The sequence below is a fragment of the Anolis carolinensis genome, chromosome 4, assembly GCF_035594765.1.
Source record: "Anolis carolinensis isolate JA03-04 chromosome 4, rAnoCar3.1.pri, whole genome shotgun sequence".
NCBI classification, from domain to species: domain Eukaryota; kingdom Metazoa; phylum Chordata; class Lepidosauria; order Squamata; family Dactyloidae; genus Anolis; species Anolis carolinensis.
The window spans coordinates 8,458,472-8,484,899 of NC_085844.1; the positions used below are offsets into that span (position 1 = coordinate 8,458,472).

Here is a 26,428-nt window from a genome sequence, read left to right on the forward strand (position 1 = left end):
AAGGCTGGGAACCCAAGGTCAAAGCAATGTCTTCATGTCTTGTAAGAATGGGTAAATAAGGGAAAATGTGGGGACACATTTCAGATCAAGCAACTTTGCTTTCAGAGCAAGATCTCCTGCTTTGTTCCTGTCTTGATTCAAGTGTTGCTTATAGTTTCTGTTTTCAAGCCTCAAGTCTTGGTTCAAGTGTCTATGGTTTTCTTGTCTTCATGCTCCTGTTTGTATCATGGACTTTGGATTTTGCTTTGAAGATCATGTTCCTGTTCCTGTTTTCAGCCTTGTCTTGTAAGGATTTACAGTAGAGTCTCACTTATCCAAGCTAAACGGGCCAGCAGAACCTTGGATAAGCGAATATCTTGGATAATAAGGAGGGATTAAGGAAAAGCTATTAAACATCAAATTAGGTTATGATTTTACAAATTAAGCACCAAAACATCATGTTATACAACAAATTTGACAGAAAAAGTAGCTCAATACACAGTAATATTATGTTGTAATTACTGTACTGTATTTACAAATTTAGCACCAAAATATTACGATATATTGAAAACATTGACTACAAAAATGCGTTGGATAATCCAGAACGTTGGATAAGCGAATGTTGGATAAGTGAGACTCTACTGTATTGTATATTATTATTATTATTATTATTAGCATATATATTCATTGTCGCTCAGGTGTTGCCTGCTTTCTACCTTCTCCAGCTCTAAGAAGGCCTCCCTCAAAACGTCTCCATGGCAACGCCCTAGCAACCATGGCAGACTCTCTTTCAGACTCTCTTTGTGGCTCTTCCTTTCCTTCCTCATACACCGCCTTCTCTGATTGGCCGCCCCTCCTGCTCCTCACGTTCAGGCCCCGCCCCGTCTCCCTTTCTTCCCTCCTCCCATTCTTCATATTATGAGGGGCGTGGCCTGAATTCTAGCCCCGCCCCTTCTTCATGAGGCAGGGCCGTTCAGTGTGGGCTAGGAGAACGTCCAAGGCGTCAAGCGCCGGGGAAGAGACGCGCATTCTGATTGGCTCCTTCGTTCCTTGTTGTTGAGAAGGGCGGAGACACGCGCGCTCTGATTGGCTGCTCCGCTTCCTTCCCCCTCCTTCCCGCCCCCTCTTGCCCTGGAAGAGCGCGAGCCACTCAAGGAGGCGTTGCTGCGCCAGGGCCGGGAAGCGCGCTCTGATTGGCTGCGCCGCTCTCCCTTGTCCTCGCGCGCTCCCTGCTCCTCCGTTGCGGGGGGGGGGGGGGAGGCGCGCGCCTGCGCACAAGACGCACGCAGGGCTAGCCACGCGCCTCTCTCCCGCGCGTGCGCACTCCCTTTTTCTCTGTGTCTCTTCCCTTTCTCTTGTGTCTCCCTGTTGCAGGGGCTTTGCAGGCGGGAGCTGCAGGAAGCTGGCGAGCAAAGCAGGTCAGTGGGGTTTTTTATTTATTTTTCTTTCTCTCTTTTTTTTGGCTTTGCATTTGCCATGGCATAAATATTCATATCTACGTGCATGCAAATATATAAATATATATCATACGTAGCCCCCCCTTCTCCAAGAAATAGGCATGCACCCCTTTGCAGCTAATAGCAACGGTGATTATTTGAGGGGGAAATGCAAAAAAATTAATAATAATCCAGAATAAAAGTGCACAGGATATTTTAAAATAAAAATGAAAAAAATATATATTTATAAATTTATAAGGTTAAGCTTTTGTAAAAAGAAATGCAAAAAAAATTCCTGAATTTTAAACAGCTTTGAGGGGGATTGCAAACAGAAATTCTGAATTAGAAGGGTGTTTGGAAAAAAATTGGAAAAAAAATAAAAACCCAACATTAGAAGCTCTTGAAGGTGTATACATTGTTTCAGTTGATATGGATAGTAGGATACATACATACATTATTTGGGGGGAAATGCACAAAATATTCCTGAATGAGAGGGTTGCATATATTGTTTGAAATAAAATTGCAAAAAACGAATGAACCCAGAATAAAAGTTGTTAATGGCATATACATTGAGGAAGTTAAATGAGAAAAAATGTTCTTGAAATTGAATGGTATATACATTGTTTGGGGGAGAAAATGCAAATTAAAATGTCGGAATGAGAATCTGATAAGGGTGAATACATTGCTTGAGGGAGAGACGTTCAAAAATATTATTATTATTATTATTATTATTATGAACAAGGGTGTATACATTTTTGAAGCCAACCTGTGTGTGTTTGTCTGTGTGTGTGTCAACCGGCACCTATGAGGAATGGTATTTATTTATTTATTTATTTATTATATACCCTATTTATACCCCACCTTTCTCAACCCCGAAGGGGACTCGAGGTGGCTTTACATATAGCCAACTATTCAATGCCTTAAAACAACATACAGTTAAATTAGAAATTTAAATTAATATACATCCAAACATTTAAAATCATTACATTCACTATTAAAAGCCATCCACAATCATAAACCGGGGCCATTCCAGTAATCATTGCACATAATCCGTATCTATTATTGCACTACAATTATTCTCTGAAGGCTTGAAGATGCCGGATAAATGTAGTTTCTGGTTGCCTGAGACTTACTATCAAAAATAGGCCGGAGAATCTATTGTATATATGTATGTGTAACTGAGATTCTATTTTATATTTGTGTGTGTGTGTATCTATATATCTATTTCTATATAAAATATGCAGTATGATCTGATGGAATCTTTTTGAGCAAGACATGTGTTTTAAGGCTGTATACATTTTGGGAAGCCCTTTGTGTGTATATATATAAATATACATAATATGCAGGATCGTGTATGTCTCTGATTGGTGCCTTTATGTGCAAGACATGCATGGTAAGGTTGTATATATTTTTCGAGACACCCTTTGTGTGTTTATACGTATGTATATACATGATTGTATGCAATATACAGGACCGTGCATGTCTGATGGGTGCCTTTATGTGTGATACGTGCCTGGCGTGTTTCGCTGCATGCATCCAGGGGCAGGGCTGCTGCTGCCTTGCCTTGGCTGCACGTGCGAGAGATCTCCGCCTGCAATCCTGGGTGGGTTTGCCAAAAGGGGATCTTTAGGGGGAAATGGGGATGGAGAGAGGTGGAGGATGATGTGGGGAGGGGCGTAGGTGGGGATCCAATGAACTGGGGATAATTTGGAGAGAGAAGCTGTCACCGCCTTTGCTTCTCCTTCTCTGCTGCTTTGCAGGGCATTCGGATTCTATGAACTGAATGGTGGCATGCCTTGGAGGAGAAGGACTTTTCCATTTAGATAGGGTCATAGATTAATAAGAGTCCAACCCCCTGCAGGAAAAACACAGTCAAAGCACCCCCAACAGATAGCCATCCAGCCTCTGTTTAAAAGCCTCCAAGGAAGGACTCTGAGGCAGAGAGTTCCACTGCTAAACAACTCTTCTTACGGTCAGAAAGTTGTTCCTAATGTTCAGGTGGAATCTCCTTTCCTGTCATTTGAACCCATTGCTTCACTGAGTCCTAGTTTCCAGGACAGCAGAAAACAAGCCTGCTCCCTCTTCCTTATGACATCCTTTCAGATGCATAGAGAGTGCTGTCCTTGGTTGCATCTACACTGTAAAATTAACCCAGTTTAACACCACTTTTAACTGCCATAGGGCAATGCTTTGAGAACCTGGGAGTTAATAGCATAGTGGTGGCACTAGCACGTTTTGGCAGAGAGAAGGCTAAAGACTGCAACTCACATGATCCTATAGCATTGAGCCGTTGGCCATACAAGCAATGGCAAATTGTATTAATATGATGGCGTAGATGACACCTTTTACTGTCTAATGATTCAGTGTATGCAAATTGTGTATTACTGAATATTCTGTATGAAATTACCTTCAGACTCTGCGTGTAAGGTGCATATGAAACATACATGTTTAGACTTGGGTCCCATCTCCAAGATATCTTGAGGGTGGACAGAAACATAGGAACGGCACGGCATTGCATGGCTGCCCTTTATAGCCAGGGGCTGTTTTTATTACCTGGGTTGCATCTACACTGTAGACGTAATGCAGTTTTGAATGAAAGAGTATGAGAGTTGGGAGGGAGCACTAAGGCCATCTCATCCAAACCCATGCCATGCACAAACTGTAACACTCCAAAAAGATGGCCATCCAGCCTCTGTTTAAAGACATCCAAAATTAGAGTGACGAAGTTGTTGTTTGCTTTCAAGTCATTTCTGACCTTTGATGGTCCTAAGGCAACCTGAGCTGCATCTATACTGTGGAATTAATACAGTTTGATACCACATTAACTGCCGTAGGTCAATAGTAAGGAATCCTGGGAGCTGTAGTTTGAAAATGTCTTTAACCTTCTTTGTTAAGTGTTTTTGCCTCACCATACTGAAATTCTCAGGGTTCTATAGTATTGAGCCATGACAGTCAATGTGAAGTCACCCTGCATATTTTCTACAGTAGATGCATCCCAAAAACTTCCTTTCTTCCTGGGTTGCATTCTGCTTGCGTGGCGAGGGGGATAACACCTTGGAAGTATATGCCATCAGTATAAAACTCTGTTGGGTGTCAGGAATTATTGATTACGAGAGGTGGAAGGGAGCACAGAGACCACCTAGTCCAACCCTCTGCCACTCATGAGTTAAAACACTCCTGAAAGATGGGAATCCAATTTTTATTTGAAGATGTCCAAAGTTCGAGTAACGTGGTAGTGTGTCTTCATGTCATTTCTGGCTTATGACCCTTTCATTAGAACTAGTCCTAGAAATAACCAGTCCAAATACTCTAAAAGTACCACATCACATCTGATCTTGGGACCTAAGCAAGATTGGCTCTAGTCAGTTCTTGGATGTGAGACCTCCAACAAATCTCAGATGCTGTGTTTCAGAGGAAGGAACTGGCAAAACTATCTCTTTGAGTATTCTTGGCCTAAGAAAACCCTATAAAAATCAGTGGGATTAGCATACATTAACAGGTGACTTGAAGCACTTATCCACACACACATGGTCAGTCTATCATGGAGTTTTCCTAGCATGTTTGTTTAGAAAGTATTTACCTTTTCCTTCCTCTGAGACGAAGAGAGTGTCAAAACACCTGCATTTGCAGATACGTACTTGTATAATAAGATTTCTTGGCGGTGGGATCCAGGCGTAAACATGACATTCGTTTCTACTTCATATGTATCTGATAACCCTAGCTGAAGGTAATTTTAGGCACAATATTATTAATAATTTTGTGCATGAAACAAAGTTTATTTACACTGAATAATCAGAAAGCACAGGCATCACTGTCCCAGTCATCTGTCTGGACAAAATTGGGTTTGGAGCATTTTTGAATTCCAAATAAGGAATATCCAACTTTTAGAAGGTTTAATACATCTAGAAATAATTCTACTACGGTACCATAAAAATTATCCTATTTAAAATATGTATAACACGCAGTATTCGGAGTTGAGTGAAAAAAGGAATTGAAGATGGAGGTTACTAGAATAATAATAATAATAATAATAATAATAATAATTTTATTCTTGTATCCCGCCCCATCTCCCCGAAGGGACTCGGGGCAGCTCACATGGGGCCTTGCCCAAACATCACAATATAAAAACAAAACAAAAACACAAGTTTACAACAATAAATCAACAATATCAGTAAAACCATCATAAAAGACAATCTTGCAAGAATACAGTAAGATGGTGTTCGGGTCATTTTAATTTAGTATTGAGTATCAATATAACCAAAGGAAGTACAAGCAAGCATATCTCAGTATGCATTTCAGGGGCTCCTCCTGAAGAACACGCTGCATGTGGACCAAGGTTCAATTTCTCCTAGACTTCCCCCATCATGGTCCACCCATCACACAGGCACCAAATGTCTCTGTTTTCCTATCCAGTCTCTCTCCAAATGGCATCTGGTCACCATTTTTGAGCTAACCTGCAGATGCAAATGGTGATTATTTGACAATACAAGTTGAGTATTCCTTACCTGGAATTCCAAAGGTATTCCTGTGGGTGGCTGAGATAGTGACACCTTTGTGTTGTTGAAGGCTTTCATGGCCAGAATCACAGGGTTGTTGTGTGTTTTCCGGGCTGTATGACCATGTTCCAGAAGTATTCTCTCCTGAGGTTTCGCCCACATCTATGGCAGGCATCCTCATATACCTCACAACCTCTGAGGATGCCTGCCATAGATGTGGGCGAAACGTCAGGAGAGAATACTTCTGGAACATGGCCATACAGTCCAGAAAACACACAACAACCCAGTGACACCTTTGTCTTCCCAAACAACATACTCCATTGGCAGTCTCCAGAGCTTTTTCAACAGAACAGTGGATCAAATTAATATCTTGTTCTGTGACAGCATATTTTTCAGGGTAGTCTTCATCCTATGGAGAGAGCCTCTTTATTATAGAACCACCTTCTTTGGCACCAAACAGGTTGCTGAAGAGATATAGAAAAATGGCTCTGTATATCTTTTTGTCTCTCCAAAGGAAAGTCATCCATCCATGCTAAACATGATTATTTCTAAGTAAGACTTAGATGCTAGCATAGAGGCAACATATGTGGAGACATGCTGGGCATCCTCGCAGCTGAAAACTGAGACCAGCAGCTGAATTGGCCTTGACAATATGAAGAAAAGGAAATTTTTACAACCAAGACATGGGATTTTTCATAGATGGCTATTAGTCATCACTGGCAGCAATTTCATTGTGCTATTTTGTTCCTGTAATAACCATCAGTGATAACTTTGATTTACTTACCCTGCTATTCTTCTGGTTGTGTATGCAAAATATGTAACTAATTTGTATAATACATGATTTATATGTCTGTAATTCACTTTGCTCATAGAGACCACTGTGGTCTACTCGTTTATAATTGTTTTGAGATTTATGTCTTACTGACTGGATGATGAAGTGGAGAAAACAACTACCTTGAGGTGAGACTCCCTTCCACAAAGTCTAGTTCTGAGATGTTCCTGGGTTTAGCATTGAGAAATCAGTTGAGCTTTTGGGCCGCGCTTGAGGTGAACCTGCTGCTGAAAAAGTATTCCTTGATGGCTGTTACAGTGAATGTAGTAATAGGTAAAGGTAAAGGTTTCCCCTTGACATTAAGTCTAGTTGTGTAAGATTCTAAGGGTTGCTGCTCATCTCCATTTCTAAGACGAAGAGCAGGCGTTGTCTGTAGACGCCTCAAAGGTCATGTGCCCGGCATAACTGCATGGAGTGCTGTTACCTTCCCACCGGAGCAGTACCTATTGATCTACTCACATTTGCATGTTTTTGAACTGCTAGGTTGGCAGAAGCTGGGGCTAACAGCAGGAGCTCACCCCACTCCCCGAATTTGAATCACCAACTTTTTGGTCAGCAAGTTCAGCAGCTCTGCTGTTTAACTTGCTGCGCCACCGGGGGTTCCACAGTGTGGTAATATAACTTCCCTATTGTGTTAATATTGGGAACCTATTCCATTGGTTCCCAAACATTGATTCTCCAAGTGCTTCTGGGTCGTCGTCTTCTTCTTCTTCCATAATTCCTTAATTGGCCAAGTTGGCCACGGTTTCTGGGATCTGAAGTCTGAAACATCTGGAGGACCATAACTGTAGCATTGAAACTTTTCTTGTACCATTAACTGTGTACAATTTGCAAATAGGGTAGTATTGGAGCAGCAGAGTGAAGACCCGCGGCCAAATGTTCTCACATATCAGTCTGAATTTCAAAAGCAATTGCTAGAGTTAAGGCATCACTTTGAACTACAAGGCTGTTCTGCAGCTGTAGTCAGCGCACAACTTCCTCCACATTCCTGGGCTGAGAGGGAGAAATACCATCCTTTCCAGTTCCTTCAACAGCTGTGGTGTCTGTGCTGCAAGCTTTTTCCCCCTCCGGACAAACCAGGATGGGGAAATAGGAGTCTCTTTGCAGCTGCTCCTACGCAGTTACAGTTGAGGATTGCCTAATTTTTTTTTTTAGAATATTACCGATATCCTCTTAATGTCTTAGGAATGTGTATGTTATTCTACAGCAGGCATGGACAAACTTTGGTCCTCTAGGTGTTTTGGACTTCAACTCCCATAATTCCTAACAACACCTGGAGGGCCGAAGTTTGCCCATGATGTCTGATTTAAAGCATAGCAATTGATAACAAGAATAGGTGCCTGAGTGGATTTCCCAAGAATAAAATATTGACAGAGAAATATTCTTCCAGCTCTTTTTGTGGATTAAAGGTATTGTTATGTGCTGTGGACATAATTTTTCTTGATCGTCTGAAAGCTTTTGGCAGAGTTGTGGTGCCATCTCATATGCATCCAGAGGTAGCTGGATCCATTTAATCAATCCTTAGAACTATAAACAGTACACATCCTGGAGGAATTGCAAATGTGTCCAAAAATAGAAATAACATTCCCAACGACCTGGATAGAATGATAAACTGAGCTGCAAATAACAAATGGATGCTCACTAGAGGCGAATGTAAGCATCTTTGTTTAGACAGAATAGCAACTAATAGAAGACTACCTGGTTTGGCAACAAGACATGGAAAAAGAATCTAAGGCATGTGATTAATCATAAGGTAAAGTCAAAAGTGTGATCAAGGTGGATGTTTAGCATGGTGTTGGGCTGCTACAGTTTGGTGAGCCAACCATTGTCTCCAAAACACAAGAAGAAAGACTACCATATTCTTCTACATTTGTGCAAATAGGATCTGCATGACAATATGGCATTTAACAATATGCTTGCGGTACTTACCAATCACACAGAAGTGCTGAAAAGATCTAATATCACCCCAATGCTCAGGCCATTTGTGGGAAGGGAGGCAGGCTCTGGTGAGGACATGAGAAGAGTGTATTGGATTTAAGGAATTACTAAAAAAAAGAAAGGGAAGAGGATGAAAGGAAACGAAATGGTAGAGGTTAAATGAAACACATGGAGGGAAGACAAGCACTGAGAGGCACAGGAGGAATTGGCCAATGGAGAAAAGTATTGAAAGATGTCCATAGCTGAGGAAGAACCGTGGGAACAAGAGACAACTATGGAGAAGAGCCGGAGAGGAAGAAAGGTCAAGAGGTTTCTAGATGGTATCTTCATTCCCAGAAATGGCTCCCAAAGGTTTGAGATGTTGGAGAAGGCAGCAGCAAGAGGGACCTGGAGATCCAACCACTGCAGTACGCTAGGCCCTTTAAAGTGATATCAAATTGCTATTCCTGAATAATATAGATATAGAAGAGGAGATGGAGATTACACTGATAGCATTCTTGCACATTCCTGAAGGCTATCACAAAAGAGAGCAAAGACATTTCCTTTGCAGCACCAGAAGGTAGGACTAGGTCCAATGGATTTATCCTGTAGGAGCGTAAATTGCAATTGATTGATTAACTTGGTCTCTGTATCTAAGAATATCTAGACCAGGGGTCCCCAAACTTTTTAAACGGGGGGCCAGTTAACAGTCCCTCAGACCGTTGGAGGGCCGGACTATAGTTTTTTTTTAAAAAACTATGAACAAATGCCTATGCACATGGCACATATTTTATTTTGAGGTTAAAAAAAGAAACAAATACAGCCTCAATGTTAATAATAATAATAATAATAATAATAATAATAATAATAATAATAATAATAATAATAATAAAGAGGGTTGGAAGAAACCCTTGGGCCATTTAGTCCAACCCCCTTCTGCCTTTCTGCACCAAAAGCACAGCAAGGAACCCCTGACAGATGGCCACCCAGACTCAATGTTAATAATAATAATAAAACAATGGAGACGGTTGGAAGAGACCCTTGGGCCATTTAGTCCAACCCCCTTCTGCCTTTGTGCACCAAAAGCACAGCAAAGCACCCCTGACAGATGGCCACCCAGACTCAATGTTACTAATAATAATAAAATAATGGAGAGGGTTGGAAGAGACCCTTGGGCCATTTAGTCCAACCCCCTTCTGCCTTTGTGCACCAAAAGCACAGCAAAGCACCCCTGACAGATGGCCACCCAGACTCAATGTTACTAATAATAATAAAATAATGGAGAGGGTTGGAAGAGACCCTTGGGCCATTTAGTCCAACCCTCTTCTGCCTTTGTGCACCAAAAGTACAGCAAAGCACACCTGACAGATGGCCACCCATCCTCAATGTTAATAATAATAATAATAATAATAATAATAATAATAATAATAATAATAATAATACTGGAGAGGCCCCACTAAGGCCTCCAGCCCAGGGAGAAATCCGAAATAGCAATATACTCCAGATTTCTCCCAGGACTGGAAGCCTGAGTGGGGAAAGAAACTCTCCCTCACTAAGGCCTCCAGCCCAGGGAGAAATCCGGAGTATATTGCTAATCAAGAATAGCAATGTACTCCAGATTTCTCCCAGGACTGGAAGTCTGCTTGGGGAAAGAAACTCTCCCTCACTCAGGCCTCCAGCCCAGGGAAAAATCCGGAGTATATTGCTAATCAAGTATAGCAATATACCCCAGATTTCTTCCTGGACTGGAAGTCTGAGTGGGGAAAGAATCTCTCCCTCACTCAGGCCTCCAGCCCAGGGAAAAATCCGGAGTATATTGCTAATCAGAAATAGCAATATACTCCAGATTTCTCCCAGGACTGGAAGTCTGTGTGGGGAAAGAAACTCTCCCTCACTCAGGCCTCCAGCCCAGGGAAAAATCAGGAGTATATTGCTAATCAAGAATAGCAATATACTCCAGATTTCTTCCTGGACTGGAAGTCTGAGTGGGGAAAGAAACTCTCCCTCACTCAGGCCTCCAGCCCAGGGAAAAATCCGGAGTATATTGCTAATCAAGAATAGCAATATACTCCAGATTTCTTCCTGGACTGGAAGTCTGAGTGGGGAAAGAAACTCTCCCTCACTCAGGCCTCCAGCCCAGGGAAAAATCCGGAGTATATTGCTAATCAGAAATAGCAATATACTCCAGATTTCTCCCAGGACTGGAAGTCTGTGTGGGGAAAGAAACTCTCCCTCACTCAGGCCTCCAGCCCAGGGAAAAATCAGGAGTATATTGCTAATCAAGAATAGCAATATACTCCAGATTTCTTCCTGGACTGGAAGTCTGAGTGGGGAAAGAAACTCTCCCTCACTCAGGTCTCTAGCCCAGGGAGAAATCCGGAGTATATTGCTAATCAGAAATAGCAATATACTCCGGATTTTTCCCTGGACTGGAAGCCTGAGTGGGGAAAGAAACTCTCCCTCACTCAGGCCTCCAGCCCAGGGAAAAATCCGGAGTATATTGCTAATCAGAAATAGCAATATACTCCAGATTTCTCCCTGGACTGGAAGCCTGAGTGGGCAAAGAAACTCTCCCTCACTCAGGTCTCTAGCCCAGGGGGAAATCCGGAGTATATTGCTAATCAGAAATAGCAATATACTCCAGATTTCTCCCTGGACTGGAAGCCTGAGTGGGGAAAGAAACTCTCCCTCACTCAGGCCTCCAGCCCAGGGAAAAATCCGGAGTATATTGCTAATCAGAAATAGCAATATACTCCAGATTTCTCCCTGGACTGGAAGCCTGAGTGGGGAAAGAAACTCTCCCTCACTCAGGTCTCTAGCCCAGGGGGAAATCCGGAGTATATTGCTAATCAGAAATAGCAATATACTCCAGATTTCTCCCTGGACTGGAAGCCTGAGTGGGGAAAGAAACTCTCCCTCACTCAGGCCTCCAGCCCAGGGAGAAATCCGGAGTATATTGCTAATCAGAAATAGCAATATACTCCAGATTTTTCCCTGGACTGGAAGCCTGAGTGGGGAAAGAAACTCTCCCTCACTCAGGCCTCCAACCCAGGGAGAAATCCGGAGTATATTGCTAATCAGAAATAGCAATATACTCCAGATTTCTCCCAGGACTGGAAGTCTGAGTGGGGAAAGAAACTCTCCCTCACTCAGGCCTCCAACCCAGGGAGAAATCCGGAGTATATTGCTAATCAAGAATAGCAATATACTCCAGATTTCTTCCTGGACTGGAAGTCTGAGTGGGGAAAGAATCTCTCCCTCACTCAGGCCTCCAGCCCAGGGAAAAATCCGGAGTATATTGCTAATCAGAAATAGCAATATACTCCAGATTTCTCCCAGGACTGGAAGTCTGTGTGGGGAAAGAAACTCTCCCTCACTCAGGCCTCCAGCCCAGGGAAAAATCAGGAGTATATTGCTAATCAAGAATAGCAATATACTCCAGATTTCTTCCTGGACTGGAAGTCTGAGTGGGGAAAGAAACTCTCCCTCACTCAGGTCTCTAGCCCAGGGAGAAATCCGGAGTATATTGCTAATCAGAAATAGCAATATACTCCGGATTTTTCCCTGGACTGGAAGCCTGAGTGGGGAAAGAAACTCTCCCTCACTCAGGCCTCCAGCCCAGGGAAAAATCCGGAGTATATTGCTAATCAGAAATAGCAATATACTCCAGATTTCTCCCTGGACTGGAAGCCTGAGTGGGCAAAGAAACTCTCCCTCACTCAGGTCTCTAGCCCAGGGGGAAATCCGGAGTATATTGCTAATCAGAAATAGCAATATACTCCAGATTTCTCCCTGGACTGGAAGCCTGAGTGGGGAAAGAAACTCTCCCTCACTCAGGCCTCCAGCCCAGGGAAAAATCCGGAGTATATTGCTAATCAGAAATAGCAATATACTCCAGATTTCTCCCAGGACTGGAAGTCTGAGTGGGGAAAGAAACTCTCCCTCACTCAGGCCTCCAACCCAGGGAGAAATCCGGAGTATATTGCTAATCAAGAATAGCAATATACTCCAGATTTCTTCCTGGACTGGAAGTCTGAGTGGGGAAAGAATCTCTCCCTCACTCAGGCCTCCAGCCCAGGGAAAAATCCGGAGTATATTGCTAATCAGAAATAGCAATATACTCCAGATTTCTCCCAGGACTGGAAGTCTGTGTGGGGAAAGAAACTCTCCCTCACTCAGGCCTCCAGCCCAGGGAAAAATCAGGAGTATATTGCTAATCAAGAATAGCAATATACTCCAGATTTCTTCCTGGACTGGAAGTCTGAGTGGGGAAAGAAACTCTCCCTCACTCAGGTCTCTAGCCCAGGGAGAAATCCGGAGTATATTGCTAATCAGAAATAGCAATATACTCCGGATTTTTCCCTGGACTGGAAGCCTGAGTGGGGAAAGAAACTCTCCCTCACTCAGGCCTCCAGCCCAGGGAAAAATCCGGAGTATATTGCTAATCAGAAATAGCAATATACTCCAGATTTCTCCCTGGACTGGAAGCCTGAGTGGGCAAAGAAACTCTCCCTCACTCAGGTCTCTAGCCCAGGGGGAAATCCGGAGTATATTGCTAATCAGAAATAGCAATATACTCCAGATTTCTCCCTGGACTGGAAGCCTGAGTGGGGAAAGAAACTCTCCCTCACTCAGGTCTCTAGCCCAGGGGGAAATCCGGAGTATATTGCTAATCAGAAATAGCAATATACTCCAGATTTCTCCCTGGACTGGAAGCCTGAGTGGGGAAAGAAACTCTCCCTCACTCAGGCCTCCAGCCCAGGGAGAAATCCGGAGTATATTGCTAATCAGAAATAGCAATATACTCCAGATTTCTCCCTGGACTGGAAGCCTGAGTGGGGAAAGAAACTCTCCCTCACTCAGGCCTCCAGCCCAGGGAAAAATCCGGAGTATATTGCTAATCAGAAATAGCAATATACTCCAGATTTCTCCCTGGACTGGAAGCCTGAGTGGGGAAAGAAACTCTCCCTCACTCAGGTCTCTAGCCCAGGGGGAAATCCGGAGTATATTGCTAATCAGAAATAGCAATATACTCCAGATTTCTCCCTGGACTGGAAGCCTGAGTGGGGAAAGAAACTCTCCCTCACTCAGGCCTCCAGCCCAGGGAGAAATCCGGAGTATATTGCTAATCAGAAATAGCAATATACTCCAGATTTTTCCCTGGACTGGAAGCCTGAGTGGGGAAAGAAACTCTCCCTCACTCAGGCCTCCAACCCAGGGAGAAATCCGGAGTATATTGCTAATCAGAAATAGCAATATACTCCAGATTTCTCCCAGGACTGGAAGTCTGAGTGGGGAAAGAAACTCTCCCTCACTCAGGCCTCCAACCCAGGGAGAAATCCGGAGTATATTGCTAATCAAGAATAGCAATATACTCCAGATTTCTCCCAGGACTGGAAGTCTGCGTGGGGAAAGAAACTCTCCCTCACTCAGGTCTCTAGCCCAGGGAGAAATCCGGAGTATATTGCTGATCAACGTATTGCTAAACCTGGAGGAAACACACCTTAGTAATTAATAATTAATTAAATAATAATTAAAATACCTTTTGATCAGCAGTAAAAGGCAAGGCTCCTCCACAGCTTATGCAGGGAGAGTGGGGAGCCAGGTGAGGCTCAAAGGCTCATAGAGCAGAAAAGTGGCCGGGAAGGCGGAAAGGCAAGTCTCCAAGGCTTGTGCAGGGAGCGGGACAATGCAGGAAAGGGAGGAAAGCTGCCGCGGGCCGGATAAATGGCTCCGGCGGGCCGGATCTGGCCCGCGGGCCTTAGTTTGGGGACCCCTGATCTAGACTCTCCAGTGCATCTATTGAAAGCTGATTATGGAATTGACAATGAGCTGCGGTGGCACAATGGTTTAAACCCTTGTGCCGGCTGAAGGTTGGGTTGCTGGGGTGAGCTCCCATCCATCAGCTCTAGCTTTGCGGGGACATGAGAGAACCTTCCCAGCTAACACATCCGGGCATCCCCTGGGCAACATCTTTGTAGACAGCCAGAAGCAACTTGCAGTATGTTCTCAAGTTGCTTCTTACACAATTTTAAAAAATCATGGAATTGTGCTGGATGACCTGACGATTCCTGGAAAGGTGTTTTTTTATTTATTAAAAATACCCTTTTAATTCATTTGAACAGGTGAAGTTGTTCAAGGAGAGGTTAGGTGGTCCTTAATGTACAGGATGAATTCTCACCACTTCCTGCACTGTGCAGAAAGCTACCATGTTTCTCATGCCATTTTTTGATTTTCCTGTTATAACATGGAGATGACATTGTCCATTTATTTGCTCCCTGTGTTTTCAGCTCTTAACTCATTCCTTTGCATGCGTGACAGGGGTTTGGGATTTCAGTTCCCACGGGGACAGTGCTAAATCTTTTGGGGGGAGCAGAGTCATTGATCCCCAGAGTATAATTTACCCACATGTTTTGCTGCGAATCATCTCCCAAGACTTGCAATGACATCAAATAAATCTGCTGGCTGATGCATACCTCTTAACTAAGCCGTGGCACTCTGCCCTTGTGGTTAACTCCAGAGCTTGAAGGCAGATCTCAAGAAAATGTGGTGTGGTGGTTGAAACTTATTCCCATTTCTGCAGATACTTCTCTCATTACAAAGTGCTGCTTTTCGTGTTGTGAGCTGTGTTTACAAATTGAGGTGTGTGCTTTTCAAAGATTTTGCATAGCAGTTTGAAATCTGACATTATTGTGCATTGTTCTCTGTTTAAAGGCGAAGAAAACTATTGTCTATCTGCCCGGTGGTTTGTTATTCAGCTTCTGTCTTGCTTTTGTTCGTCAGTCCCATCTCCAGCTGAAACTGGTTCAACCGTGCAGCAACTTTTTCACACCATATGCTCATTCGTTCCCACTTTCTGGATTTTGTAGCAATTGCCAGGAAGCCTGTGTCTCTGTTTTGGAGACTGGTCTATGGCTGTAAATAAACACAGCTTGTTCCTAGAAACAAAAGTAATAGATATTGGCATGCTCGAGCTGTTTGTTAGGCAAAATGTCTCTCTAGGATCTGTGAAATCAAAATCCAGTTTGGTGTATAAAATGCATCTTTGAGCTTGTCCGTGTGAATTATTCTGGGATTCCAACTTCTTTGACATGTTGTATTGTGTCGTATAAGAAACAATATTTCGCATGTTTGGGTAGTAAATGTGTTCAAAGCATTTCTCATTCATTTTTCTGTTTGCCAATTAAAGAAAATTGTTTTATTCTGAAAGGCTTATCTGGTGGGTAGCTTCCTGTCTTTTTTTCAGCTGGCTCAGACTGTTTGGTTGATTGGGTTGTTGTTATTGTGGTTACTGGATTTGTGACAACCCTAAAAGGAGACTCTGTCATGGGACTTTCTGTGATTTTCACGACACAGCAGTGTAAAGTGGTTTAACATTGCCTATGACTCTGGATAATAGGGTTGATTGGTAGTAGTAGGAAACTGTGGTTGAAACTTCATTGCAGTGGTAATTTGTGAAAGTTCCCTTAGAGACATGCTTGTCCTTTTTTGGCAATTGTGCAATAGATATATTCAGTCCATAGCTGTGTAAACAGAATTCCAGCAGTGGAACCATTTCAATGGACCTTATCTTACTAGAGTAGAGACACTAAATCGGTTAGCTTTACCGACATGTTGTTTGAGTCAATAAGTCTATTTGTATTGGATCCAGCCAACAAAATTCAAGATGCAATGTTTAACATTCTTGCATGTTGTATAACCATAGGTCAGTCTTTAAGTGTGCCACTTGATTCCCTGGGATTGTGGAAGCAGTCATTATGCATTCCTCATTGGACAGTGGTCTGTTCAGCATTGATATTCAGCTAAAGACTAGTATATGTATGTGTGTGGTATCAAGTTACTGTTAGTGTTTTTGTTGATATAGAGTGAAATGTTCAATCTATTGTTTGCTGTTGGATTGCGTGTTTCGTTCCGGTAAGCATTCCAGCAGCCAAGAGGTTAATTCTGGCCAGCCCTGATTGATTGCTGGAAGCGCAAATGGCAAGGACTTCTGTTTGAGCGTGACTGGAAGATGCATCACAGACTGTGGAATGCAGGAGGTGCTTCTGTGCACACGACACAGTGAACTGACTTTTGGGAGATACGGACTTGCAACATGTGTCCGGATAGCTTTGGACAGTAAGCAATGTAAATATTGTAAATAAAGCCTTAGTGCCGCTGGCTTCAGCAGACATAAATCAGAGAAGCTGTCATTCTTTGTCAGTGCCACTTTCGCAGTTCGCAGAGTGGTCTGATGAGTGAGTTGAGGGCTAGCTCATCAATCAAGTCGGGGTCGCTGATACCCCAACAGTTACCTATTGGCTTCTGCCAACCCCATTCATTTCTTAGTGTTTCCTTATGCAAGGAATCATCAGGGCTGGTTTTACCTGTTACTTCCTCTGAAATATAATCTACAGCATCTGGTATTCTTTGACGATCACCCATCTAAGTATAAGCATAGCCCCCTTACCCATGATGGATGTGTTCCCAGACTTCACATGGGTATGTGAAACCCAGAATAATAGCAAACTCTATTATTATAAATGGTATAGCTTGTACAAAAGTCCATAAAGGAATATGTGAGACCATGAATAAACAAAACCACATATACTAGTTCTGTGGATATGAATGTAATATTGTACTAACCAGGACTGACTGTAGTTATCTTCCTAGATCAGATGGAATCTGGTGTCTGTATTTCACACTGCTTTTCAATCAATCTAATGTGCGGACCGGCAATTATTATAATTTCCCCATTGTGGCAGGGACTGGCACTATATTTATGCCAATTGTTATTTGCCAGAGACTGATAATGACTCGGAGACCAACACCAGTCAAGAAAACCCTATTTTGAGTAGCACTTCTATAATAATGTGAGTGTAATTTAATCGCAATCAAGCATAATGTAGACTCTTAGCCATGATCTGGTTTATCCACTCAGGTGGCAAATAGCTGTAGCTGCTTTGAGTCTCCTTTGGGAGAGATAAAGCAGGATATAAATCAAAATAATAATAGTAATAATAGTAATAGAAGTGAAGTGTCAAAGCCACTGCCACAGAAGACCAGTGTAGTTTCTCTGTTGTCCTTCCATTGGCCTTCTATTTAGACAGGCTTTTGTCAACAACCTGTTGGTTGCATTGTGTTGGTATTGAACCACCATTCAACTGTGTGAGTGTAGAGTTGCAGCACGCAAGCATCATGTAAGTCGTAATGTGTGATTTTAAAGCCTTGTAAGCTCTTTAGCGTGGTGTGTTTTGGGGTAAAATTATAGTATGTGCATCCTTTATCACGATAAATCTTTGTTGTCCATAAAACAAGTGTGTCTAATATACTGTTTCCACGTTGAGGATGGGAGGCAGAAAGCGGCATGCTTTGAAGTTGTAACCTGGAGCAAACCTAGTTGAACTCTAGGGTTTTTTTCCTGTTTAGGATTGCAGCCTTAAGGTAAGTTAATGGACAAAATATGACAAAACCCTTTGTCAGGGCATGCGGTCTCTTTCATCCAAGGAAGCAAGCAAACCAGAAAGTCTTCTGGAAATTATAGGCTGAAATCCAGCTGGCGTACTACACTGGTGGTTGCACATATTACAAGGTTGAACAGCAGTAGTGATGAATTGTTGAGTGCCTTCAAGTCATTTCTGACTCATGGGTTGTCATACGTTGGAAATGACTTGAAGGCATACAACAATCACAGTATGCCATTGTGCTTCACCAATTCTTTACTTATTGATCTGGAAAAGACTCAGTGATGCAAAAGCCTGTATGTATGCAGGGCTTCCTCATCCATCTTTGTGGATTGTATCATTCTGAAATTGATCTGAATTGGCACCTGGAAATCATCACTGTGGAAGCAAGCCTTACATGAGCTCCCTCTCTGTGTGTGTCTCCTGCTACAATTCAGCATTTTTGGCTGTACTTTGGTAGTGGCATGACTATTTTCTTTTTGCCATAGTTTTCCATGGGAAAGACTGCATAGCCAATTCATTATTTTTTTAAAAAAAATGTAGGAATAATTTGGAAGTTCTTGCTTGAGTGTTTTCAATGCTCCTCCAAGGGATGTTGTAGGTGATGTTCATACACTGTAGTAGCAATGAGAATGACGCAGTTCTCTAAACGTTACTGGACAAACGTACTTGTTCGCTAGTTGCTCCCGTACCTTGGGAAGTCAGACTTTGCCATGGTAGTCCACGCTCTGGTTACATCTTGCATAGACTACTTCAATGCACTCCACGTGGGGTTGCCTCTAAAGACTGTTTGAAAGCTTCAAGTAGTCAACGGGCGGCAGCCAGATTGTTATCCAGAGCAGCATACAGGAAGCATACAATAGCCCTGTTACGTCAGCTCCACTGGCTGCCAATTTGCTTCCAAGCATAATTCTAAGTGTTGGCCTTAGCCTACAAATCCCTAAATGGTTCTGGTCCAGCCTATCTGTCCAAACGTATCTCCCTTTTATTACCCGGTGCAATTTTTCAGTTCTTCTGGGGAGGACCTTCTCTCGGTCCTGCCCCCATCACAGGCGCGGTTGGCGGGGACAAGAGACGGGTCCTTCTCGGTGGTGGCCGTGCAGCTGTGGAACTTCCTCGCCCGTGACATCAGGACAGCCCCGTCCCATTTAAGTTTTAGGAAAAATCTTACCTGGCTATTAAAGCAAGCCTTTGGGGATTAACATGACCCATAAGTATTACAGAACCTGTATAACAGTGATTCTCAACCTGGGGTCTCCAGATGTTTTGGGCCTACAACACTCAGAAACCCCAGCCAATTTACCAGCTGTTAGGATTTCTGGGAGTTGAAGGTCAAAAACATCTGAGGATCCTAGGTTGAGAACCACTGCTGTATAAGAATGGTGAAAGCAATTGGTTTAATGTTTATAAAGCTCAGCTGGTGCTAGACCTTTGATATGTTTTAATCATCTGAAAGATTATTTATAAGTGATATGTATATGTTTTTACAGTTTTATAATTTATTTATTTTAGCCTGCCCTGAGTCCCCTTCAGGGGTGAGAAGGGTGGGGTTTAAGTATAGTTAATAATAATAATAATAATAATAATAATAATAATAATAATAATAATAAACAACTTTATTTATACCCCGCCACCATCTCCCACCATCTCATTTTATATGACTGTCTATAAAATATTTGTGTGTTTTATTACCAAAAATTTATGATTTTTAATAATAATAGTGATCATATTGTTGTGGAAGGCTTTCATTACTGGAATCACATTACTGGAATCTGCACGCATCATCCGAAAATACATCACACAGTCCTAGACGCTTGGGAAGTGTTCGAAATCCAGCATATCTATCTTTTTGCTGTGTCATAAAATAATAATAATAATAATAATAATAATGATAATAATAATAATAATAATAATAATAATAATAATAAATGAAATGCAGTAAAGGGCATAGAGTAAAAGAATGGGAAACAAGCTCAGAGGCCATCTAATCCAACCCTTTTCTACAGAAGAGCGCACTGGTGTTGTCCTATTGAAAGATGTCCATCTAACTTCTGTTAAAATATGTCACTCTCCATGTCAGAGTGTACCTGAACGCACATAACACCAATGGTTATGAAAACATGTAGACTGACTTCCAGCTATTTCAAGATGTATGCAGATTGCCCTCCACTCCGAAATAACCTCTTTGTGAAAAGGAGAGCAGTGGTTGTCTGGAAATTGGCACACGTAATTTCAACCATTAGCATTTATATTGTGTGGCGTAATTTATGCTGTATCAGAGTCACCCTCTGCTATGCCTGTTTGTCTGCTGGGTGCGTTTTGGTCATGCTTCTGGCTCTGTTAGAGTTCCAGCAGCAGAAATGGTCTCAGCCTACGTATGGAGACTCATTTTCAAACCCTGCAGGGTCGTCGGCGTTGCCATTTGTGATGTACCTAGAGGACATCTCCTTCCCCGCGTACCATTTTTCAGTGACGTAGGGAGAATGAATAACCCATTCACTCCAAAATTGATGACGTTGTTGCTACTAATCGAGCAGAAAATTTCGAGCCATGTCCCAGGGCTTAGTCCATTCTGTTCTGCCTGCAAGCTTCCTTTTGGAACACGGCTTGTTCGCCTTGTGGGAGAAGAATTTGCTGGGAAATGAATATATTTGGAGAATACCATGCATATTTCAAACTAGCTGGTTTTTCTAAGACATAGCACCATAGTGTGCCTTTGGATGGATGCTATTTAGCCCATATACTCATGTAGCCTATATAGCAGGCATGGGCAAACTTTGGCATTCCAGGTGTTAGGAATTGTGGGAGTTGAAGTCCAAAATACCTTGAGGGCTGAAGTTTGCCCATGCCTGCTATATACTCTAGTAATTTTAGTCAAATATCAACCAATTGTCTAGCCCCCCAGAGGGTCCTGTTCCTCCCCATCTTCCAAAATGTCATTCTTGAGAGGCCTGACATTCAGTTGTAATGGGATTCTTTTGTAGGGCGGCATTACGCATTACAGCTACTGACACACATCCCTTGAGATGATATCGTGCAGGGAACAAAACCCCAATTGTTGGTATGTGGGGGCACACTGGCAAGAAGCCCAGGAATCTGGATATTCTCAGATTCATGGGCAATGCCCTCGCCATGCCCTGTCAACCTCCAGTCTGTATAATAACCAGTGATTCCAAGTATATGGCATGAGAGGCATGCTGTCATTTCTTCAAGCACCACTTTTATTCTTGCAATGTCTTCTATTTGCCACATTTCAGAGTTCACGGGACACAAAGGGGCCATTCTGGCACATCGTTGGTGTGACCACAACATGGATGGAAGCTTCCGGAGGATCTTGCTGGGTACACATACATTTACAAATGGTATCACCAGACTGTTTTGACTCTTTTAGCTCTGTGTGTCAGGTTTCCATAGTGGATCACCCACCTGCAAGGCGTTAAGGAAGACCTGAAGAATTGTATTATGCAATGTATTCCTAATTTCTCACCCAACATGGTAAAAAGCAAAGAAAGAGGGAGAGATAATTTGCTATATTTACATGTGGGACAGAATTGTGCATCGATAGTGGGCCCTTGGAACAGTTTTCTACCCCAACGTGGAACTTCCATGGGCTCTCAAATTGGAAATGGCTGGAATGCCATTGTTGGTTTTGAAATCTCTGATCTATTTAAAAGATGAATTGCAACTCCAACAGGTTTCCAGGAGAAGCAATTAAGCATTTTAATTTTTTTGTCCAAAAAAGGAAGAAAAATGAGGAAATGCAAAAGCGGTTTTGATGGGTTACCTGTGGCCCTAGGGTTGGACTTTGCCAAAAGATATCAGAGACCACTTCATTCTGGTGGTTCACATTCTCTTGTGATGTGCTAACGTTCCATGATGTAATCGAGATGATATAGGAAGCAGACCTACTTTTGGAAGTTCATTTAAATATGAAATTTCATATATGCATCGCTAGCATGGTCTTTCCCCCAACTGTATCCCATTGTCACATTAATAATAATAATAATTTGTCTATTTAAACCCCACCACCATCTCCCCAAAGGGAGCAGCTCACAGAAGCACTTTGAAGGGTATAAAACAAACAGTACATAAGCATATCAACAGCAACATAAGTTTAAAAACAACAAATGCACATAAAATCCCATCTGATAAAATTGTAACATTCCTAAAACACAGTAAAAAGGTAAAGGTAAAGGTTTCCCCTGACGTTAAGTCCAATCATGTCTGACTCTGGGGGTTGGTGCTCATCTCCATTTCTAAGCCGAACCTGCAAATAAAGCTGGTTGTCTACAGTAACAGATCAAAGTGCGGAGTGAAGCAATTGGTTGATCTTTGAATCTGGCCATAGATTACACAAGATCAATGGCCTGTCTAAAAAGCCATGTTTTTAAACTAGCCAAAAAGGCTTGAAGAGTGGGGACTTACCTAATCTCTCTAGGGAGGGTATTCAGATCCAGGGAGCCACCACCAAGAAGGCTCCCTCGTTCCCACCAACTGTGCTTGAGACGGTGGTGGGACCGGGACAAGGGCCTCCTCGGCAGATCTTGATTCCCTTTTTTTTTTTTTTTTTTTTTTTTTAATTTTTTTATTGTTGTTTTGTCATCTTATCCCACTCCCACCCTCCCACCCTCCCCTCCTTGTACATACACTTTATACAACAAACTACAGAAGTTACATTTGAAATATCAATCTCAATCTTAATTTTTCCACTCCACATCTTAGTACATTCTCTAAATAGTTCTTAACTGGTTCCCACATCCCCTTGATTATTGCAATATTTTCAATTTTATCTATATTATTCCATTTGCAATTTGTGATTTCTACATTTAACATATCAATTATATACTTATACCAATTCGTCAGAGTCCATTTTGTTTTATCTTTCCAACCGCTCACTAAAACAATTTGTGCACATGCTATTAATTTGTCAATCATTTTTTCTTTTTGTATATTCTTCACTTCTGTTATCCTTGCATGTAGTACATTTCTATTAACTATTACTATTTGTAGATTTAGCATTCTATTGATTTCTCCTTCAATCATTCTCCAGTATTCTTGCACCCGATCGCACTCCCATATCATATGATTGAACACCCCTCTTTGTTCACAACCGTGCCAACACCTATCTTTCATCCCTGGTAAAAACCGTGAAAGTTGTGCAGGAGTTCTGTACCATTTTTGTAACATTTTCCTTCTTGCTTCCCTTAATACATTGTACTTTTCTTTTGCTATATTACTTATTTCCCTTTGTATATCTTCCCTCTCAATTTCCATGTCCATTCTCCATGTTTGGAAAATTTCCTCTACTATTTCTTCTTTTACCGTTATAATTTGTTCATACAGATCTCCTGCCACCTTCTTTTCCTCTCTCAAACATTTCCTAATCGCCTTCTCAAATGGACTGTCCTGTTCTCTAATTTTTTCTCTCAATCTAAAAATTTCCTGTCTTATAGCCCAGCTTTGAATCCAATTCCCTGATCCTATCCAATTCTGAATTTCTTTTTGTTCTACAGGGTCTCCATCTATTGTGTACAAATCCTCCACTAACCTTTTCCCTCTACTTTCAATTGATCTCAATGTTCTGCCTATAATTTCGTTGTTATTGTAATTAATTTGCCATATAGTTGCCATCTTATTCTCATTGCCTGGACTTAGCTTCTTCTTTCTTTTTTTCCACACTTTTATTGTTCCTTTAAAAGGTTCCTTAAATTCTGCTTCTTCTCTCCTACTCCATTCCCTAAATATTATTTCTTTTTCTTTAGTATTATTTATTATCTTCTCCATATTTGCCCATTTTTTTTTAGTATACTGTATTTCCAATAATCTTTGGATTTGAAACGCATCGTGATAGACTTCTAAACTTGGAATCCCCCAGCCTCCCTCTTCCTCTTTTGCATTTAACCATTTGTCCCTTATTCTGGGCCTTTTTCCTCCGACTGCCCATTTTCTTATTCTCCTGTCCCATGTCTTTAGTGTCTTCCTATCTACTGTGTTTGGTAATGTTTGAAATAAATATGTCAATTTTGGTATTATGAACATTTTTAGTGCCCTTATTCTGTCCACTCTTGTTAATGTTTTTCCTTCCCAATTCTTAAACTGTTTCTCTATTACCTTCCATTTTTGTTTATAATTCCCCTTGACTATACTCTTTGGGTTTTTATATATCCATACTCCTAAGTATTTCAGCTTCTTTAATCCTAATCTTAACCCTGATATTTTCCTAATCTCCAGTTGTTCCCTTGGTGGGGTATTAAGACATAGTATCTCTGACTTTTTAATATTAACGAATAGTCCTGATATATTTTTAAATTCTTCCAGTTTTTTAATAATATCTTTTACCATAATTAACGGTTGACTTGTAATAATCATTGCATCATCGGCAAAGAAATTAAGCCTTATTTCTTCCTTTTGTCCTCCTCCCTTTTCTATTTTGTACCCTGTCCAATTGGTGCTATTCCTGATACTTTCAGCTAGCATTTCTATCGCTATTACAAATAAAGTGGGGGATAATGGACAACCTTGTTTTGTACCATTTAAAATTGGTATCTCTCCTGTCCTTCCATTATTCACCCTTATTTTTGCTTTACAGTTGCTGTACAATTGTTGCAGCGTTTTGCAAAAGTTTTCCCCCATATTCAACTGTTGACATAATCTTAACAGATAATTGTGATTGACTTTATCAAATGCTTTGTAAACATCCAATTTGAGAATTCCCATTTTTTTCTTATTCGAATTTGCATGATTCATTGCAATTACTACATTTTTTATTGGATCCCCAATTTTTCTTCCCTTCACAAATCCATATTGATCCTCTTTGATTATTTTTGGCATTATTGTTTCCAATCTTTTTGCTAAAATTTTTGTAAATATTTTATAATCTTGATTGCATAGACTAATGGGTCTGTATGACCCTGGTTGTGTTAAATCTCTCCCCTTTTTGGGTATAGTTATAATTTCTGATACTTTCCATGTTAGGGGGACTTTTTGCTTAGTGTATATTTCATTGAACAATTCTGTTAGGTGTGGTGCCAACTCTTCCATAAATGCTTTATAATATTCTGCTGGAAATCCATCTGGCCCTGGTGACTTGCCTCCCTTTAACCCTTTAATTGCCCTTATTGTTTCCTCTTGCGTTATTGGTTGGTTTAATAACTCTCTGTCTTCCTCTGCAATTTTTTCTCTGATATTTAAGTTCCCTTGCATTACCCTCTCTTCCTTATATAGATTTTTATAATATTTTGCCATTATCTCCCTAATCTTACTTTGCTCCTCTTGTTCTTTCCCATTTTCGTCTTTCAATCTCTTTATCCATGTTTTTTCTTTTTTCTTTTTCAAATAGTAAGCCATCCTCTTCATTGATTTTATATTCCAACTTTGGGAATAGCTTTTAACGTATAGATATTTATTTATTATATTCCTTTCCTCAAATGCTTCTAATTGGGTTTTTTTCTCCTTTAGCTCTCTCCAAATCTGTCTATCCTTAGTCCTTTTATGTTTGTCTTGCAGGGTTTCTATTTCTTTTATTCTCTTATCCTGTTCATTCCTCCATCTTCTTCTAAGATTTACCTCTAAACTTATACAGTGACCCCTTATCACTGCCTTACTTGCATCCCAAATTATATCTTTAAAGATAAAGGCAGATCTTGATTCCCGCACCGATTCATAGAAGGAGATGCATTGACATACACATATCTTTAAAGTACAATAAGTCCCCATATTTCTCCCCAAGCATCTCATTTTCTAAGGGTTACATTGGAATTCTTAGTTATTTTTTTCTACCCTAAGGAATTTCTCATGGAAATAAATGCAAGATAATTTAGATTTCCATGAGAACCAAACCCAAACATATTACCTGTGTACGAGAAATTTTACAAGACAATGCTGCTGCTTTTTTTTTTTAAAAAAAAGAAAAATTAATCCTGAAGAGTATAGTTCTGGTAATCCTTAGTACCGAGGCATAATGTTTAACATGAAGTCAATCGTACATTCTAGTTTTTCTTTCAAACGTTTCTCATGTGGAGATACAGCTTTGATTTGCTAAGTAAATAAAACTCAAATTGGCTCTCTGCAGTTGAAAGTTTAGAAGAAGCCAAAGCTTAGAACACAATGCCTCTCTGTTCTCTTATTTTAAAAAGTATTTGATCCTTGGATAAGGAGAAAAGCATTGCCGTGTACTCCATTATTGGAGAATTTCTCTATGTAACATATTCAGAGCTGCAAAAATCCTTAAAAAACGGGATTGTCACTGCATAGATGTGTTCTTATTTTATCTTCAAGTGGTTTAACACACACAAACATACCGTAGCTATTTTTCCTCTCATTGCA

At 41.3% G+C, this 26,428-nt stretch overlaps 1 protein-coding gene across 1 annotated transcript in view; it reads left to right on the forward strand.

Moving 5' to 3' along the window:
* The first annotated feature begins 1,241 nt into the window (after positions 1-1,241).
* Positions 1,242-26,428, forward strand: part of ptp4a3 (protein tyrosine phosphatase 4A3) — a 103,437-nt gene continuing 78,250 nt past the window's right edge. Inside the window, exon 1 of the mRNA XM_003219464.4 lies at positions 1,242-1,397. The gene's annotated coding sequence lies outside the window, so the exon portion shown is untranslated. The remainder of the gene's footprint in view (positions 1,398-26,428) is intronic.